Source organism: Sitophilus oryzae, unplaced genomic scaffold, assembly GCF_002938485.1.
Source record: "Sitophilus oryzae breed Bouriz unplaced genomic scaffold, Soryzae_2.0 scaffold_484_pilon_pilon, whole genome shotgun sequence".
NCBI lineage: Eukaryota > Metazoa > Arthropoda > Insecta > Coleoptera > Curculionidae > Sitophilus > Sitophilus oryzae.
Window position 1 is genome coordinate 683255 of NW_022147067.1, and position 21876 is coordinate 705130.

Here is a 21876-nt window from a genome sequence, read left to right on the forward strand (position 1 = left end):
ATTGTCAAGTTGACGTTAAAGTTAGGTTATTAGGTGGTTGTCATAAATCATAAATAAAAACATAGATTATTGAAATTCTTTAATAAGAATAAAGGTATTTTACCGCAGACCCGAAGAGATTTTACTTAAAGGTATTTTATAAACTTTCTCAGTCAGAATATTAACCCCCCTGTTTCTTATATTTTAGTTAAACGGACGTAAGAACTATAGGAAGTGAATTTTTGTTTTCATGTTTTGACGATATCTGAGAGTTCCTAGAATTATCAAGATTATTGAATAAAAATAGTTGTTTAATAAGTGAAATTAATAGAAGACTTGGAAATAGGATGATGCGTTTCATGTTATAGTTGATAGATCACCCCATTTCTCTTAATTTGTTTTTATTTCAGTACAGTTAATCACAAATTGAATTGATGTGTGCAAAAACAGCTATATATTGTCAAACATCTTATTTAAATAGTTCTTTTATATACTGTTAAACTGTATCAACTACAAAGTCTTTAGCAAAAAGTTATACGGTAATAAATTTTGTAGATATAATTTATGAAAATTTATATATAAAGATTAGAACACAATCCTCTGAGGGAAAAATAAATACTCAAGAACTCATTAAATATACTTTATTAAAAATAACAACATACAAAAACAGTCATCCATGTAAACTGTAATAATCAGAACATTATCCACATTATACCTTTGTTAAATTTGTGTTCACACTCCTGTCAGGAAAGCCAGAAATGTTTGTTTAAATATTAACTTATTTTAAATTGCCAGAAACACCTCAGAATATGTCACAACCACAACTATAGGTCTGAAATCAGTACTAAATTTTATACCTAGTGGTGCGTCAACTAACAAGTATAGGATAAAAAAGAATTATTAATATAGAATATACTATACGATGTCCTTCTGCTTATTTATGAAATGACTTTCCTTTCAAATATGAGGAATACCAGTAAAATAAAACATAATTTTTGGTTTGGTTTGGTGTTTGATATTCTAACTACATCTATTACAAACCTTAAGTGCTTTTAGTGAGTAACTGTCTTTTTTATTATTGTTTGTGTATCCTGTAAAGTAAAAAAATATATATTTCAAGAAATATAAAAACAATGCAATAGATATCAAACAGATTCATAAAAACTACTTACAATTGTACATATATATTTCAAGTGTTATTTGATCTTTGGTCCCATTACCAACATTACCTTATTTAGGTCTCTACTAACTTAACTTTTAAACCTGTTTTAAACCTTCTTTATATTTTAAAACTAATTTACAACAATCTGTGATGCCCGCGCTGTTTTCTGAAATTAATATAAGTTTTAATCTATTTATTATCATATACATATTACAAACCTGAAAATTACTGATACGAGGAAACTTCATAATAATTAGAGACCTTTTTACAAACATCTGGACTAATTTATTTTCACGAATTTGTGGACGAGTCAATGTTTTCTAATACGTTTTTAAGCGTTTTACACATTTTTTAATAGCTTCCAGCCTATTCCTCAGTTCTTGATCGGTGAAAAGATTATTTATAAGTATATAATTAGTACTGCAGGCTGCAGGTTAAATAATAGCAGAATTTGTGAATAAAAACACAAAAAATAATGAAAATATTTAGAAAAAGGAACCGTAAACGTCAATGTCAGCCAAGTGTCAGAGTTCAATTGGATTTACCACAGATTCAATTTGAACGATTTGAACTACAGTCGATTCCAGTCTAGAGATTTTCGTTTTTTAAACCTCCCATACTGAAGTCCGCCATATTGGGAAGTTTTAAATGAATACAAGTACCTATCTGGCTCAGATTTTAAATAAAAAGCGATTTTTCAATAAAACTGTAATCAATATGGCTGATGTCACAATGATGGTAATTTTTTAGTGACGTACCGACCTTTGTAGCTATTTTCAAAATCGACATTAGTTTACGGACTTTATTTAAATTTATAACTATAACTAATATTTATTTTTATTCAGTTTACCTACAATAAGGTTAATAAGTTATTTATTATTTTATCAAGAAAAATGAAGCAGTATATGCTTCAGGCTTGTTGGCCTGAAGGGTTTATGCTCATAGATATCCAAATAGGAATTTTTTTGACAAGCGTTTCTTTGAAAAACTACCTTTCCTATTTCGCAGAGCTGATAGTGTGGTATATGAAAAACCTATTAGACAGAAACCTGTTGTTGGAAGTGAAGAAAATGAATTTGCCTTAATTGGTTCTTTTATAGAAAATCCAATATATCTACAAGTCATCATAATATAAATCAAAAAGAACTACTTCTTCATATTTCTTGATAAAATAATAAATAAAATAAAATAAATTGTTATTAATTTAAATAAAGTCCATAAACTAATGTCGATTTTGAAAATAGCTATTAACTGTCACTAGCAAATTGCCATGGCGACACTAGCCATCTTGATCGCCATTTAATTGAAAAATCGTTTTTTATTCAAAATCTGAGCCAGATAGGTATAGGAAACCCTAATATAGTTTGAAAGAGCATTTAAATCTGCTTCGACTTATTATAAAAAATATATAGTCTTGTATTTGAAATAACGAAGTTTTTATGTAAAAAAAATATTTCAAATAGACCATCAATTTTTGACACACCTGTATACATTTTATACATTTAATGAAGCAATACAATTTTTTAGTAAATTTTATTTCTCTGGCTCAAGGTCAGCACAAGAATTAACTCTAAAAAATATAGTACAGGGTGTTGACAAACTTTTTTATTATAAAATGCATATTTATATAAATATCTTCAAATATCTATATCTACAATACGGATATAGTACCGTATGATCGAAAAAAAACGGCGTCCAGTTGGCTTGGAAATGACGATCGATGACATTTCCCATATAATTTACATATAAAATGACAGCGATCTTCATTTCATAGCCATCGCTGACGCCGTTTTTATTCGATCATACGGTATAATCCGTTATCTTTAATTTCCTTCTTCATTTGAGGTAAAAATACCTAGCCAGTTTTACATAAAACATTACATGCCGAACTTTGCTACCTTTTTGGACCAATGAAATGGACTCTTAATTTTTGTATTCAAAAGATTCCCACCCATTATAAATTAGGATTAAATCTAAGAAAACGTTAATTAAATAAAATATCCTAATTGTGTCCAAAAACCCGAAGAGCTACTATACTCTGCCGTCAAATAAAAGCTAAGACGAGAAAAAAATAACAATCGCCCACAGAGCTAATTTTTCTTGTGTTTTTTTTAATTAAATCGGATTTTTCCTAATTAGCGCCGTCTTTGTGTACTAAGTCGGAGTTTAAACTAATTAAAACAAACGAGAATAAGGAAAAGGAAATAATTCAGCGTTAAGGGTGTTGTAGAACAGTTATTCCGGAATAGTTTCTTCTTAAATGAATGTCTTTGAATAATTCACACAATCATCGTTTTATTTTTGTTGTCTATCTTTTAATTCTAACCTAAATTGTGGATTGTATGGAAGGGGTGAGTTTAATCACCGGCATCACCGCGATCTTATTGTGTCCCACTTTCTTGAGTTATAACTCAACTATCATACAGTCCCTGGGCTTTGACAAAAACCAGCATCTGAGACGGTTTTACAGAGGTTAGTTCTCCATCTCCGATATCTGAGGTACTAAAGTTTACCCAAGTAGCATTTTTAGACATAAAATCGAAACAAAATCTCTGCTGCTGAGAAATATTCGATACATACGTTTTGTAACATAAATCGCTTTTTGTTTCGAAACATTTTACTATGGAGTGTAGAGGTAAGGAGAAATAACTCTTACGGGACTTTTATTGAAAAAGTGGTCACAAAATGGGAAGAATAAGGGTTCGCCAAATAACCACAGTGGCGCTAAAAACGCATGATTCTAAAAAATGATAAGTAACCATAGATAAGAGAATAAAAATAAATATAACCAAACATTACCCAAAAAAATTTTGTTTTTATTTTTCAGACAGAGTTTTTGAATATAAAATAATTATTGTTCATCAATATTTTGTGCTTTATTTATTATTTAACAATGGTTAAAGTGTGTGTGGTACGAAGTTGATTGAATAGCTGATGGAAAAATAAAGACCAAAGGCAAAGCCTACGGTATGTAAAATACATAATATAATTCAGTATTGTATTATTTGTATTATATGTAAAAATTAGAGTCAATCAAAAGTGTAGTAAACATTTTTCGTAAGATTATTGACATACATGTTACAAAGTATATTTTACAATCCTTTTATAAAGTTACAACCTAAATAAAATTTATTTTTAATGATTTTAAAGTTTGACAGACATGCACAAATTGTTGGCATTTTGTTAAACAAGTAAAAGTAGGAAGTACATAAAATTGTAGGTACTTTCAAGAAATATAGTTAACTGTAAGTGCTGTATTTTAATAATCTATCAAAAATCAAAATCATCAGGATAATATTAGGTATTGATTTTCAGACAAGAATTAGATTACAGTGATGGTCAAAAGCATTTAGATATTGCTTTGAAATCTACAGATAAGATATGGCAGTTTCATTTTAAAGAACAAGATGTTAAAGTTTGTGATAAAATTGTCATCAGAAATACTGTCCACTTCAGTATTTATATAGGAAAATATTGGAGGATGAAGCTCTACCTACTGCCTCAGGTTAATTTAAATTCTGAATTGCAACAACAGCAACAAGCAAGAAGGGCACCATTAAATGAATATTATACACATCGTATGATCAAATAAAAACGGCGTCCAGTTGGCTTGGAAATGAAAATCGATGGTATTTGCTATATAAATTTACATATAAAATGACAGCGATCTTCATTTCATAGCCATCGCTGACGCCGTTTTTATTCGATCATACGGTATTATTATACACAGAAAGAGTAATGTTATACACATAAATATTAACATTTTGTAGAGCAACAACACAATAAAAAAACAAAATATGAACACCAGCAACTAAAACAGGAACCATTAAATGAATATTATACACGTAAGTACAATTTGATCGAATAAAAATCGGCGTCAGCGATGCCTATGAAATGAAGATTGCTGTCATTTTATATGTAAAATGATATGGAGAATGTCATCGAGATGTTCATTTCCAAGCCAACTGGACGCCGTGTTTTTTCGATCATACAGTATTATTATACACATAAATAATAATATTATACACATAAACATCCCTTGATAAAGATCAACATTTTGTAGAGCAAAACAGCATCAAATAATGGAAATAATGGACCCTACTGCTCAAATCAAAAACAAAATTTCAGCATTACCACTTTATTGGTTATATCAATAAAAGAAATTATTGAGTTTATGAGTCTAGATCCTACAAGCAAGCAGATCTATCACATAATTTAAAATGAAGATTTATCTATTATAGTATGTATAAACACTTTGCATCTTTTATTCAATGTTGTAATGAATTAACAAATTGCAGGTAATTTATTCTAATAACGAAAAAGAAACTTTGGATCAAAAAATATTTTCTTCTGATGAGGTTTATGAATATTAATTTGGCCATTATGTGTTGGTATACAATTTATTTATGATGTTACAGTGTTAAACCATCCGAGTACAAAACATGTTTAAAACCCACTATTCATAATGAATGGCAACTACCAACTTGAGAGGAAGCTAAGAGAAAGGTTCTATTGGGTGGACTGCAAGGAAAAGGGACATATACATGAGGATCTGGAAGGGCATTACGTCTCAAGCCATGGAACAATAGGAAACGAAATTCAAAGGAAAATATTACAATACGTGGGATGCAAATTATAGTGCAAAGAATTGAGAAAAAGAATTATTAAAAGTAGTTATAGTTATGATAGTTAAACCATCCGACTACCAAATATATTTAAAATCCACTATTCTGAATGAATAGCAACTACCAACTTGGGAGGAAGCTGCGAGAACGATTCTATTGGGTGAACTACAAGGAAGACATGAGCATCTGGAAGGGCTATAAAATTATATTATTATTTCACGTCCCAAGCCATGTTGGAATAGCTGGGAGTAAAAAAGAAGATAATACTGCACACGATTCTTGTCTAGAAGTAGTTGATATTAAGGCAGTTAAGCCATCTGACTATCGAACATTTAAAATCCACTATTCTGAATGAATGGCAACTACGATGGGGCAAAACGTAAATAAATACTTGTACAGTATAAAATTATATTATATTGGCTTAATTTTTATACTAAATAAAATGTGTTACGTTATTTTTGACCTGCATTATATTTATTTAAATCCCATATCATCAATTAAACTTTTAATAAAGTTTTCCTAATTATAATTAACATTAATTTTAAACTAAAGCTTTTTCATCTTGAATGAGATTTACGAAATAACTTATGAGAAACAATAAAAAGAGGCTCTGATATCTGAATAATCGATAATAAAACCACATATTGACTTACTTTTATACTAAATCAATGTGAATCAATGTAGGTATGAAGTTATTTTAAAGCTGCATTATATTTATTTTAAACCTATCACCAATTATTATTTAAATAAAATTTGTCTTAATTATAATTACCATTAATTTTAAGCTAAAACGATAAGAATATTTTTTCGTCGTCTTGAATGACATTTGCGAAATAACTTATGAAAAACAATAAAAAAGGGCCTAGTCTATTGCTGCTGAATAAAAATCTGTAATTTATTTCATGCAACATGAAAATAAAATTGTATTTTTTTTAAACCCGCGGCTTCGCGTTTGCTTCACGTCAAATATTTATGTCTTGAATCATCTGTTCTAAAATGTTCGGCGCATGTCTTAAATTTTAGAATCTTGCTACAGCAGCGCCATCCTAATTCTTCCCTTTTTTTGACCATTTTTTAATGCACGGAGTTATTTCTCCTTACCTCTACACTCCATACATTTTACCAATATATGGTTTTGCTGCATAAGCTATAACAATAAAAATCTAAGTGTCACAAATTTTTCGAAACTTTTAAGAAACATATGTGGCTGACATTTACAGATTTCGTACCAGTTCTGTGCCTGAATAAAAATCTGTTAGTTTCCATAATTTATTTCAAATTCTATCAAATATGAGAACATATATAAATAAATAAAATAATCTGTCAAATATGAGAATATATAAATATATAAAATATGAGTAATTATAGAAGGTTTGTGGAAACAAGACAATGATGAGCGGTTAACATCTATGCTTCCACTAAATAGAATCGGAAGGAAAAGTGGTCTCTGGCCAGGATGTCAGAAATGAATTTGCTAGCAACTTTTTAACAGAAACAGGGCGGTTGCCTTGGCAGGACAACTACTTTTAAAACTACTTTGGAAATCTTATTTAGCCGTATTCAACATCCCCTTTTAAATTTAAAATCCCTTTTAAGGTTTATTTACAGTAGAATTTTCATTAAAAAAAATCTTAAAATCGCTTTTAGAGGTAATAGGGGATGTTGAATGGCGGCTGATTATGTAATAAAATAATAATTAAATAAAATTATTATGTAATAAAATTAAATAAAATTATAATTTTGATTTTGCTCATCTTTTAATCTAGAAACTTACCCCAATTTCCGTATCCTGAGTGGGACGGGGCCTATTTTTGTCTTTTAAGAACATTTTGCAGTGTACACCATCCGTGCCCATGCCCGAACGTGTTGAATCTTTGGCCTTTTTGTACTCTCTAAAAAATTGTCCGGTGATATTTTTTATTTTTCTCTCAACTTCCACCCCCTTCACTTCTAAACTAGTTGCAATATCATTCCAGGCATCATACTTTCTATTTCTGTTCTTATATCAAGTATGCTTAGTGTCCCAAAGTTCGGGGTGGGCTTGATATTTTTCAATCAGATTTCTTGTTTTATCATTGCTCCACTCCATACCAAATTTATTTTTAGCAACAGAATCAAAAACAAACTTCTGGCCTTGTGAACTACACGAGTACAAATGGCAAAATGTACCCGATAAAGTTACTGATAGGAGTTGATTCGGTGGAGACGTCTTTCGACATGTTTGTAAACATTGTCGTCGACATGATTTTTTTATGTCCGCTCCTCAAACGAAACATGATAAATATAAATAAATAAATAAATAAATAAATAAATGCCTTTATTGTCAAAAAATTTTTCAATTTGTAGACAAAGGTAAACTAACAAACAAAGTAAAAAAAACAAAAAAACAAGGTACACAAACAAACAAACAAAAGATAATACAAAACATTATACAAATAATATTGTCAGTCTTATTGTTAAAATAAACATTTATAAATGTTTACAATGTCAAAGAACAAAAAAAAATTAAAATAATATTCAAAAATATTTAGCCAGTTTATAGCAAAATATCAATGACCTCTAAATAAATTAATTTCGATGTCATTAGTAAATATAGCAATAGCAAACATTAGACCAGTGTTTTCAAGATCAAATTCGATTTTCAATTCAAATATAATTCATTTACGGCGTAGAAAGCCTTGTCTAGTAAATAAGAGTTCAATGCTTTGCGAAATGAAAAAAATGATGTTATGGATTTGATTTCAAATGGCAGGTGATTGTGCATTTTTTTCGAGTTGTATAATATTGAACTTTTAACTAACTCTGAGCGTGGGGTAGGTAGATAAAGATCTTGCTCCGCGTTCCTGAGTGGATAAGTGTGAGATGGCCTTTCTTGAGAAGCTGATACATGTTTACGTATTAGGCAAACGGATTCAAATATAAATAAGGAAGGAAGAGTCAATATTTTTAATTCTCTAAAAAAGCCCCGGCAATGAGTTCTGCTGTTTAGTCCCAGTGAATATCGAACAGCTCTCTTCTGGAGCTTGAAAATGCGGTCAAATTGAGCCGCACAACACGTACCCCAGAATGGAAGGGCATACCTGAGGTGCGACTCAAAAAGTGCATAATAAACAGTTCTAGCCACTGACAAGTTAAGCTCCTTAGAAACAGACCTTAATGCAAAACAGGCAGAGCTCAATTTTTTCGACAAAGCTTCGATATGTATGTCCCATTTCAGAGAATTGTCCACAACAAGCCCTAAGAATTTTACGGATTTTACGACGTCAATGGTGGTGTTGTCAAGTACAAAAGGCTGCAACGAGTTTTTATACGACAAAGCCTTAGTTTTAGAAATGTTGAGACTCAGGAGGTTCGAATCGCACCAAGATTTAATGGTGATTAAGTCATTTGATATAATCCTATGAAGTGCCGCGATGTCCTTGTTGCTCCAAGTGAAGCTAGTGTCGTCCGCAAAAAGACATATTTTGCCACTGATGTTTATGTTAGCAATGTCGTTAATAAAAAGAAGAAACAAAATAGGGCCTAGTACTGAGCCTTGTGGTACTCCACATTCTATTGGCTTGCTAGAAGACAACGTGGTATCCACCCTCACAAGTTGATTCTGTTGCTCAGATATGACTTAAACCATTCGAGAGATGATCCCTGAACCCATAGTGCTGCAGTTTATTAATTAGGATCTTATGATTTACACAATCGAACGCCTTAGAAAAATCACAGAAAATTGTTGCTGTAGAATGATGGTTGTTTAGGCTGGAGTAAACTTTATTAAGGAGGGAAAACATAGCGTCATTTGTGGACTTGTTGCTCAGAAATCCAAATTGATATTCAGTAAGTATTTTGTACTTAAACAGAAAAGATACCAGCCTACTTTTAACCAACCTTTCTATGATCTTAGATAGCGTTGGAAGGAGTGCAATTGGGCGATAGTTAAAAGCTTCATCTTTGTCTCCTCCTTTGTGCAGAGGAATGATAGGAATGATTATTGCCGTCTTAAGACATTTTGGAAAAATACCATTTTGGAACGACATGTTTATTAAAGTTGTTAGGTGCTTCAGAGTGCTTTCTGGCAGATTTGAAAACATTTTTAAAGTTAGCCCGTCGGTCCCAGAAGAGGATTTATTTTTGATGGTATTAATTGTACTGCGCAGCTCTTCAAGAACTACGGGCGAAAAAAAGAAATTGTGTAAGTTTACATTATCATTAGAGAGATAAGAAAGTGGATCATGAGGAGGATATATGGTATTAGTTAAGTTTTTCGCTACATTTACAAAGTAATCGTTAAGGTTCTCAGGCGAGGTAGAGAAACAAAGTCGGCGACATAAAATGTCCGGAACGTTAAGCATTTTTTTTTTCGCTAGGCAAATTTGTATAATTTGTAAACCGAACTTCTGACAAGTAGTTTCCATTTTCTTGCAGTGGCGAAATACCCATATAGGATTTTTTGGAGAGTAAAAAAACATATTTTTTCTAAAACTTTTCTTGAATTTGAGATTTCTACCCTCTTAACCCAAGCTCTCAAACCTAACGTAGCAGCTCTTCAAAATAACCTGCTGATGTCTCTTTAAACAATCGAAACGTCGCCAAAAGCCGGAAAATACACACTCGATTAAATTGTGGCAACGTGGCCAATGCAGCCAAACGATCTTGCGGGTGCAGCTCCGCGCGATAAGATTTGCCAAATTGCGTAATAATCGTAAAATGCCGCACGGTGGAAACAATTAAATGGGGTAGATAAATTAGCATGCAGAGTTGGTTAGGGTAAATAAAAGAAAAAAACTGAGTTTGTTTGGTCTGACAGTTAGGTATTTGGAATTAAACATTGTAGAGTCGCGTTGTGGAAATGCTTTTTTGCAAAGAAAAGGTGATAATAGGTGATTTGGAGGTAATAAAAAGTATCATAGTTGAGGTGCATTGAAAATTATCAGTAATGGTATGTTTTAAAGATAGATTATTGTTATACAGAGTCTTCCTTAAGGACATGCTAATATTTAGGTGAGTGACCTTTATTAAGAAAAAAACTTCGTATGAATTTATGTCCTAAACATCTTAACTCTTGAAACACCGGGTGATAACATTTTTAAAATACTTTTATCAAACAGCCACTGCTTATACAGACATTACTCACATGTATACATGCATCTAAAATAAATAATAATACACGCATGAGTTTTTGAAGTTTTTGAAGAACAAACTAGTATGTTATGAATTCTCTATCATATACGCCACGAGACTTTTCTGGCAGTATTTGTGCTGTAACCGTCTCTGCCTGGTTAATAATTTCTTGCGGAAGATCTTCCTGAATCATTTTTCAGCGCAGCGGATAAAGAATACTGTACTGTTGTTCTACTTTTACTCTAAAGAGTGGGTGGTTGTTGGAAACAGTGTTGCCAGAACTACGGATTAATCCGTAGATTTAGGGATTTTGCATACAGTACGTTAATAATAAGAATTTTCATTCAAAATCATTAATCAATTTAATATTATATGATTAAACAAAGAACGGCGTTAGAGTCGGCTTGGAAATGAAGATCGCTGTGATTTCATATGTAAAATATTATGGTAGATGTCAATATTCCTCATTTATCATTTTCAAGCCAACTAAACGACTTTTTTTCGATCATACAACATATTCAGTAGGCTATAGAAGAAGTTTTATTTTTGTTGTTTAGTCTATGTTTAACACGAATAAATTAAAAAAAAAAGTTATTTTCGTCAAACGTATTACAAATATTACTCCTTTTAATATGGCCCACACTGTCGCTTTCAGTTCCACACCGTCTTATATATGCCTTCGCTAACCGAATTAGAGAAAATGAGTGTTTTATGCGTTGGCCGCAGAACGATTGGTGGCTCCACCGTACAGCACTTGAGACGTAAGGGAAAATCAAATCAGCCTTGTCACGAATTTGTCCATTAGGTTGCGTATTTTTCCAATTCTTTTAATTAACGGTATGAGGCTTTACTATGAAGTTTCAATCACGCTGTGGCTAAATTTTGTGTTTTTCTTGAATTCAAAAACAAAAAATATAAGGGTATCTTATTTAAAATAAGCAATTTGGCAACCACTTCCGGTTAAGGCGGAAGTGCCAGAATGTGGAAATTATTTTAGAGAAGAATACTTATTAGAAATTACTTTAAAAACTTATTAACTTAAAAAAATCAAATCTGTATCTAAATTACATCCTAATAGTTATTTTTTATACAAGAGGATAAAATGGTATTTTATCGTCGGTCGAAAAGATTAATTCACCAGCGATGAAATCGCGAGTGAATTAATTTCGGGAGACGATAATGCAATTTTATCGTATTATAATAACAATACTTTTTCCATAGCGAGTTACGTTTTAAAAAATATTCTGAAATTATTATTTCAAGGAATTTATTTTGAGTAGAAAAATTATTGTGCTGGGTTGGCGTTGGTTTCTATGTAATTTGACAAATAAATAAAGCTGTCTCTTTAGTTGTCAGTTTGTAGCATTTTTTATTTCCTTTAATAAAATTGAATTTAAAAATCTATTTTTATTTAAATTTCTTAGTATTGGCGCCATCTATTTGCTAGATGCCAAAGATACCAAACTCCATTTGTTACAGCTCACTTGTTTCGATATTTAATTTTTATTAGCGCATCCATTCGCTAGATGTCAAACTTCATTTCTTACAGTTTACTTGTCTTGTTTATTAGCGCCATCTATTCGCTATATGCCAAACTTCCTTAATTACATTTCACTTGTCTGAATCTCACTTCGCTGTGGATTGCGATTTTCTGTTCTAATGATTTCGATCATATGATATCACTTTTTTTCTCTCTTTTTTTTTCTGGGAATTTGGATCTGAAGAAGACGCGTGTTTCGGCGTCCGACAAATTTTCCAGTGAAAAGCACTCTGCATCCACTTTTCGATTTCCATTGCATGGGTATCCGATTTGGGAATTTGAAAACCTTGTAAAGTATGCAATGCAGAGTATAGATCGTATTTGTTTGGTTTCCTCTTGGAATGATCACCGTAAGTTTATCCGCCATTTTATATAGCCCTATCTAACTAAATTCTATTTCAGTTATTTCCGTTTGTTATTTCGTTTATTTGAGTATTTAATTACTGGTTTGGATCGGCATATGGTTTGAATATATTTATGTAAAGCTGATTTTCAGACCGTAAGTTGTTTCTTTTATTGAGTATCTGTCCTGAGAACTATTTTTTATTTATAGAGTAACTACCACATAGTACTCAGTAACTACCACATGGTACACAGTAACTACCACATGGTACTCAGTAATTACCACATGGTATGCAGTAATAACGCAGTAATTATTGTATGTTTCACCCACTTTTATTTTGTATGGACCTATGCAGACCTTAAGACAGTGTTCCTGACATTACAATCGTTTCTTTTGGCTGATATCGAAGACTTCTCCTGCCATAGTCATCTGCATCCACTTCTGTTAGTCTGGAGAATACCTAACTACCTGTTTACATCATAAGAAACTATGTACAGATAAGTCTTAAGTTTGATACACAAGGTACGCTTTTATTTTATAATTTTTGAGGCAACAGATTTAATAACCTGGTAAATTATCACTATTTATCCCACATATTGTAGTCAAAATTATTTTTAATTTAACGTTATAAGTTATAATTTGATTCGTACAGTACACTCATACTTAGCTATGATATTTTATATGAAAATTATTAACACGTATTCATTTTAAAGGTTTTTGTACACTACATGTTTCGAAACATCATCGTATTGAGACATACATAAATTTCACCTGTTTTTATTAAGTAGCTTACTTAGTTCAAAGAATACAGTTACTAAATTCAAATCTATTTAAAAATTGGCATCACTGTGACTAATTGATGATACTTGTGTTCGTTTTCAATAAATGTTTAATGTAGGATAGTTATTTCTGACTTTTATTCCTGATAAACATTATAGACCCTTAATGCTGTTGATTACTTTATTTTAGCTATGTTGTGATATCGTATTTTTCTTTTTGGTTTCTTACTTTACCACTCTCATAAACAAAGTAAGTGGCACCCTTTTCACTGTCTTTGACCATACCTATTTGAATTCTTAACATCAATATTAAAATCTCTGCAGCCTATATGTTATCATTTTTTTTATTTTAATATTTAACAACATTAGAAAGTCACTGTGAGTCAGAAGCCTTACCTACGAACCCAGCTTTCCTCTAACCCTGAGCAACGGATTCTTTTTTCATTCTATTTGGGTAACGACAGAAAAGTCGTCACAAGTTTTGCATCAATATTTTGTAATTCTCTTTCGTGCCGATTGCTGATTGAATTGGAGCCAGAAATGGCTCAAAGCTAAATAAATAAATTACCAACAAATATTCAGGCTGAGGCGACAAACGCCATATCCAAACTGCTTCCATTTAAATCCCGAATAATTTATGAAAAGGAATTCAAAAATGGAAGCAATTAAAAAACGTGCGAGAAGAAATCAAGTTTTTAACCTATCCTCGCTGTTAAAGTATCATTTAATCTACCATTGCGGTTAAAGTACTATTTTATCTACCATTTTTGATAGATATAAGGCAATTTTAACAGTTGCTATTGAAAAAAAAACTTTATTAAACCAGTGGCGTAAAAATACTGTTTAATGTATATCAGTAAAAAAATAATGAATTTTTATTCGTTAAATGCCGATGCTCTTAGGAAATATATCTAAATTGAAAATCCTACTGCTTCTGGCCATTTCTATTAAACTCAAGCACGTCAAACGTTTTCCACGTATAATAAAGTTAAAAGCGCGCTTTTATCGATATGAGGACTGTCGTTGATGAAAAAAGTTTTTTTTTTCCATTTGCCACGCAACGAGCGTAAATTACAAATTGAAAAGATGGACGCCGATGATTCTGGCTGATCGACCATAAAACACGATTGCCGTGCTCTCACGACAAATATCAAATAGAAATAATAATTTTTTGGATGTTCACGTTGTGCTAAAAATACGTCGATCGATAATATGTATTAACTCTTTGGAATTCAAATAACAAAAATCGGTTTTAATGAAAAATTTAAATTGTGATCACTATGTACAGGGTGGGTCAAATTCGACGCTTTTAAATGGAAACACCCTTTTCTATAGGAGATAGACAAAAACTAATATCGGTGTCTGGAGCTCAATTTTTGTCAAAAATATGATGGTGAAAACGGCACAACGATATCTGTTACCGTTTTGGAGTTACGGGGTGTTTTTCAAAAATATTCATTTTTAACAAATCGCTGTAACTTTTCTGCTATGGAAAATTTTGTATTTTTATGGAAACATTTCCAAAGCACTCTTTTACGTAGAATTTAATGGTTTAAGTATAATTTTTTTTAAAATTAATAATTTAAGAATTATCAACAGAAAATTTGATTTTTTATATGGGACACCCTGTATATTTTTAATTAACCGAAAAGAATTTAAAATTACCTTTCCAAAAATATAGCACACTTGATATTTTGTTATAATCCCCTTCGAAATACAGAATTTTTAAAAGTTCGCCACTTTTAACTAGTAGGCTTTGGACCCTCATTGATGATATGCCCTTAATGGAACTCGAAAACATATTTTTCCAGCAAGACGACGCACCGCTTCTGAACGCTGAAGTTATCGGTAAATTTCTGCAGCCAATTTCAAGAATAATTGAATAGCTGACCAAGATCCCGTTGATGACCAAGATCCCGAAGACCCAGCCGTTGGCCGTCGAGGCCGCCTGAGTGCCTGAGTGCCCATGGATCTAATCTTATGGATATATTTGCGGAAGAATAAAGGTTCCTTATTCTTCTGTATAATCTAGACAAGAATTAGAAATACTTAGCAGTTATGAGAGGGTATCTTTCACCCCTACTGAGTTAATGAATTCCGCGAGAAATGTTCAAAAACTACCCCGTCTGTCCATAACAGAAGAGGGTCTATATGTCGAACACCTGTAGCAAAATCTCATGTCCTGGTTTGCTATTTATTTTTATTGTTATTAGATATAGTTTAAATGTGTTGATGTTGGTTAAATATATTTTAAATTGTTATAAAATTCTGCATCTCTCATAGCAAATATTATTTTCGTTTTAATTGATGCTCACAGCTAGAATTTTTTTACATTACAGCCGGTGCCGTGCAAAGCCTACTTATTTAAAGCGGGCGAATTTTTATATACTATATGTCTCGAAGAGGGATTGAGCAAAATATCAAGTGTGTTATATTTTTGGAAAGGTAATTTTAAATTCTTTTCAATAAATTAAAAATATACAGTGTGTCCCATATAAAAAATCAATTTTTCTGTTGATAACTCTTAAATTATTAATTTAAAAAAAAATATACTAAAACAATTAAATTCTACGTAAAAAGGTGCTTTGGAAATGTTTTCATAGAAATACAAAATTTTCCATAGCAAAAAAGTTACAGCGATTTGTTAAAAATGCACATTTTTGAGAAACACCCCGTAACTCCGAAACGGTAACAGATATTGATGTGCGGTTTTCACCATCATGTTTTTGATGAAAATTGAGCTCCAGACACCGATATTAGTTTTCGTCTATCTCCTATAGAAAAGGGTGTTTCCATTTAAAAGCGTCGAATTTGACCCACCCTGTACATCATAACCTATTGATATATATTTTACTCAGTTGGTTGATTTCAAAAATACTATGTGTTTTTTGAAATATGACCATTTTTATACTAAGCATGTCCCATCAAGGAGTCCCAAATCGACAAAAATACTGGGCATAAAACCAGGGTTGGCATGATTTAAATCAAATGATCATTTAAAATCCTGATTTAAATCAAGTGATTTTTTAAATTTTAATCATGTGATTTAAATAAAAAAATCAACTTTTTTAAAACTTTACAATAATACCGTTTACCGGCAGTTTAAGTACAGCCTAAAATGTTACACTTGCTATTGAAATTTAAAATCTCTAGCACACGACAGTTTGCAAAACACCAATTTCAGATCGAGTTTTCCGTGTGTCAAACTGCATATTCTAGGCTAGTCGTAGAAAAAGTACATTTTTATTCCGAGTAGAATATATTATATTTTTTCAAACATTACAAATAATTTTTTAATTTAATTTCAAACATTGCAAATAATATAAAAAGTAATGCCTTGTAAGTAATCGAGTAACAATTTGTACACTCGTTGAAATTGAGGCTTAATATCAGTTTAATAATATATTTTTGTACTTTTGTGCTTGGACGTAAAAGTGCTTTACTTTTATGCCTAGACATTGAAATGACAAAAATTAATACTCTTATGACATTTCAAAAAGAATACTTTTGATCTGAAGCAAGCGACTTTTTTTGCGGAATATATTGATGACCGATGTGGGAAAATGACACGCGATGTAGAATTGTTAATATTATATCAGTATCGGGCAGAGTTATGAAGATTTGTCCATTTAGGATATGACTTTAATTGGAATTAAGTTCTAATTATTTGGAAATCCGATTTAAATAATGTTTTCTATTAAAATTAAAAAAAATTATCTTTTTTATTTTTTTAAAAAAAGTCATGATTTTTTCCAACCTTACATAAAACAATCTGCACAATTTTGCTAAGAAAAAAATCAGTAGCACTCTGTATAACATACAATAGTCACCAAACCATCTCGCCATATTAAAAAATAAAATCACAAAGTAATGCTGTAATTGAAAAAAAAAATGAAATTGTCGGAGACAAGTTCCATTCGCTCCAAATTATTATTAATCAACGCATGTATTGACATGAGCCAAAAAACATGCCCAGGTTACATGGTTCTCACCGAAAAACACTGATTTAGGATAATTTGCGAAATCATTGCACAGGGTAAAAAAAGACAGGGTACCAAAACAACACTTTCATTAACCTTGCGTATAATAAGCCAAATACTGACGTTAAGAATTTAAGTTCATATATTTAATACACAGTTTGCTAAAAAATCGTGAAAATAGGCTTAAAATAGAAAAATGTGAGTATAAATTGAACGAATAATGTGTTCATGGCGTTTTTTGCCTTAAGTGTGTGTTATAACCTAACCTAACCTAGCAGCCCTAAACATATCTTCACTTATTTAAGCCTCACCCTGTATAATTACTAACTTATGTGCCATACGATCAAAAAGGTTTATAATCAAGGTGACTTTGAATTTTAAAAACAATTATTAAAACATTTTTAAAACTTTGAAGGTTAGAATACTCTATGCGAATTCGTAGAAGCAAATTTTCGAAAGAGAGAAAAAAGTGATAGCAATATAGCGTCAAAGAAGGCGTTTGTTTTCTTCTGACGATATTATAAAGGTGTGTTCACATTCCTCGTGAGCGGTATAAACCAACGCATCAAAAACGAAAAACATGACAAGCAGCAGAAGCAAAATTAAGACCATGTTCGTTGTGCTCGCAATACTTCACGGGCTTGCGATTACATCAAATCTGTGTTTTGACGGTTAAAAGGGACGATTCGGAGCAATACGAGCACATTTGAGTTGGAGGCGTTCGAGCTTTTCCGTTGTTTCTTTAATGCCGAACTGCACGAACGCAAGCACTACACTACAAAATTGTAGACACTGTTGCTTGCGAGTCGAATGATCTTGAGAAACAAGACAACATACGAGCGCAAGCAACGCAAACCAGCACGAGTGCAAGTAGGATCACGAGCAAGTGAAGTCACCTTAGGGTACGCACACAACAAAGCTTGTACAAAGAAAGCTGGCTAATCAGCGCCAGAGTATAATGTTCTTTGGTCAGAACCAGCGCCAAAAACCAGCGTTGAAAACCGGCGCGGCATCGAAAATCGCAATATGCTCACCCAGCACAGACAATAAGAGACCAAGAATTAAAAATACACAAGGCAAAACAATAAGACTCTAAGTCTCGGTCTCAACATTAATTATTATTCATGATTCATGATTCATTTTACGTTCATTGTGTACTCTTGTAGGCGCTGGTAATAAGCGCTTATAACCAGCTTTCTTTGTGTCCGTACCCTTAAGACTTTCTACGAACAAATTTTCGTACCGAATTCGCATCCAATGTAAACGCGACCTAATGTAATTTGTCTTAAGAATTGGTAATACAGGAAAATTACCGAAACTTGCTAAATATTTGTTTGATTACGTAGCTTACCATGTAGGATGTCAAGTATGAAAACTAGGAAATCTTACAGGATTATTTCCATCAAATACAACATGTAAAAATTAACATAAATAAATAAAAACATTTCGTAACACCTTTTCGCATATATTACTGTTTAACAACATACAATAACATTACAGGAGAATGTTAAATGCCTCATTAAATATGCGCTAGAACTTATTAGTGCCTAGCCATTTTCGGATGTACGCCTATTAAAATATTGTTACAACACGCGCCTATTACGAAATTATTTACCTACTATTCGCGGATTTGGACGATATCCGAGAGAAAAAAAAACAAATAGAAGCATAACTAATAATAATTCAGTGGGTTAGGTACGGCCGTGATATTTATTGTTTTTTTAGGTCAAATCTGTCGAAATTGTTTGGGTAAAAGAAATTTACATTGTTCGTATAATCTGTCATTCACCTGAGACCCACAAAATGTTAAAGTTCAGTTATTGAATGTAATTATTAAGTATTGAATATATTTAAAACAAATTTAGTACACCGTTTTCTCCTATGTACTCAGTGGCGGCGCGTTAGTCAATACTCTGAGGATATGCAATCTACGAAAAAATGCAATCTATCAAAATCGTCAATGTACGGCTGCAAATTAAAGAACCCTATTTCAATGAAAAAAATAAAAACCCAGCCTACTAAAATGTATTAGCCCCTCATATACCAGCAGATTATCTGTCTATGAATTAAAAATTACCATACAGAAAGTTTGGGGCTTTTTGGTTTTACCTTATTAAGTAATTGTTATCAGGTAGTAATTGTTAATTTTGAAGTTCAACTTGGGTATAATGTCATTTTAATTGACAATAATTAACTTTTTGTTATCAAAATGACATTTTCGACGGCAACTGACATATATCTCATAATATTTTAATTTTAAATATGTATGTAATATAATTTAAATTAATATAATGTAAGTTTATACTAAGAAAACACTTATACATTCACAAAATACAACAAAATCTAATAATATAATTTGAAAACAATGAAAATTGAATTAATATTAAAAAAAAATTAAGCGCGACACCTTGTGTTACAATTAGATGATTACATTTTCGCAATTTTTACATTATTTGATGAACGTTGGCGCCTCTCTGGTATTCCCCTATATGGCCATTAAAGAAAAAGTTCTAAAGGGGGATGTTTTGTAGGCCATAAGAAGATTGTCGCCAAAATTATAATCGATTGTCGTTCCCCAGCCGTCTTTGACGCCGTTTCTTTTTAGATCATTCCGTAGATAAACGTTGTATTAATCTCAGCTAAGAATAGAAATTATAATACTGAAATAAATATGTAGTAGGTACTTCATCACCTCTTCAACTTTTAACTGTGTTTCAACTTTTATACACACACCGGAAAAATCTAGGGATATCATTTTATTAAAGTTAAAAATAAATGTTTTGAATAAACAACCACATATTTGTAGGCCGATTCTTTCTACTTCGATTGAAACGAAGTAGTCACACTAGTTATTTCTAAATTTGGGATATTTGCAGAAGTGTTTGTGCATTTTTTGTCAAATGTATAAAAAGCACCTACCATCAATTGTTCGAATTTAACCTGTACTGGCTATGTTTTTTATGATAACTGGCCAGAATTCATTCAAATAACTCTGTTTAGTATTAAACTACATTATGGAGCGTAGACATCTTAACAGAGACGAAATGCTAAGGGCCATGGGTATGCTCGAAGCTGGAATGCGCCAAATCAACGTAGCTAGAGCATTAAATACAAGGCAAGGTGTAATATCGCGATTAAGTGCACGCTACCGTGAAAGTGGTGATGTTGCAGAAAGGCACACAGGGCGACATCGCATTACTACCCCTCAGGAAGATCATTTTTTACAATTAAATGATCGACGCCGACCGACTCTTACAGCACCAGAGCTTAGTTTAATTCTCCAGGAAACACATAATGTAACCGTTAGTCCTGACACTGTTCACAATAGATTAAGAGAGGTCAACTTAAGAAGTAGACGCCCCTGGAGAGCTCAACCCTTAACGAGAGGAAATCGAGAAGTACGATATTTGTGGGCTCAAGATCATGTTCAGTGGTCGAATGAACAATGGGCCAATGTTCTCTTCACGGATGAGTCACGCTTTGGAATTCATCCGGATTCGAAAAGACTTAGGGTATGGAGAGAACCGGGAAATCTTATTCGGTTAGATCATGTTCAGGAAGTGCACCCTTATCAAGGTGGAACAGTTATGGTCTTGGGAGGAGTCCAGTTAGGCCGAAAAACCGATCTCGTTTTTCTTGAAAGGTTTCTAACAGGAATCACATATCGTGATTTAATTCTTGAGCCTGTCCTGTTACCTATGACCTATGCTAATGATTTTGGGAGAAACTTCATTTTCATGCATGACAATGCACGGCCTCATACAGCCAGAGTGGTAAGTGAGTTTATCAATGCTCATCAATTAAACATCTTACCCTGGCCGGCACAATCTCCTGACCTCAACCCCATCGAGCACGTATGGGACGCGGTCCAAAGAATAATTTTGAGAATGGGTATGCCTCGTGAAACTCGTAGGGATCTGGTTCGGGCCGTGAATGCAACGTGGCAGGCTGTACCTCAAGAAGAGATCGACAATCTGATCAGGAGCATGGAGAGACGATGTAGGGCTGTAATAAACAGTAGAGGAGGCCATACCCTTTATTAAGTAAAAATGGTTTTCTTTTTTTTTTAATTCACAGTTTAGAATAAAAAAAATGTGTGTATTTTTTTGAGTTCAATAAAAATCAAGGTAAATTTGAAGTTCGGTATATTTCGCATTTTTATTTCCAATACGTCCTGCAAACTATTTGTTTATTTTAATTTTATTATATCAGAAATGTGGCACAACCTTGTTATTGCTCTGTGGGAGCGCGCGCTGTCAACATCGCTTCTGTCAATTCTCTGTGATCTAACTTCACTTTTGGTTAGACTGTTTGGCCCAGGGGGGTGACAGTGAAATAGGAAAATTGGAAACAGTC

The 21876-nt window shown here is 32.2% G+C and overlaps 1 long non-coding RNA gene across 1 annotated transcript; it reads left to right on the plus strand.

Moving 5' to 3' along the window:
* Nucleotides 1-4248: 4248 nt before the first annotated feature.
* Nucleotides 4249-4718, plus strand: LOC115886353. Its single transcript, XR_004050882.1, has 2 exons — nucleotides 4249-4386; nucleotides 4457-4718. It is a non-coding gene; the product is annotated as an uncharacterized LOC115886353 (long non-coding RNA).
* The last annotated feature ends 17158 nt before the right edge of the window (nucleotides 4719-21876 follow it).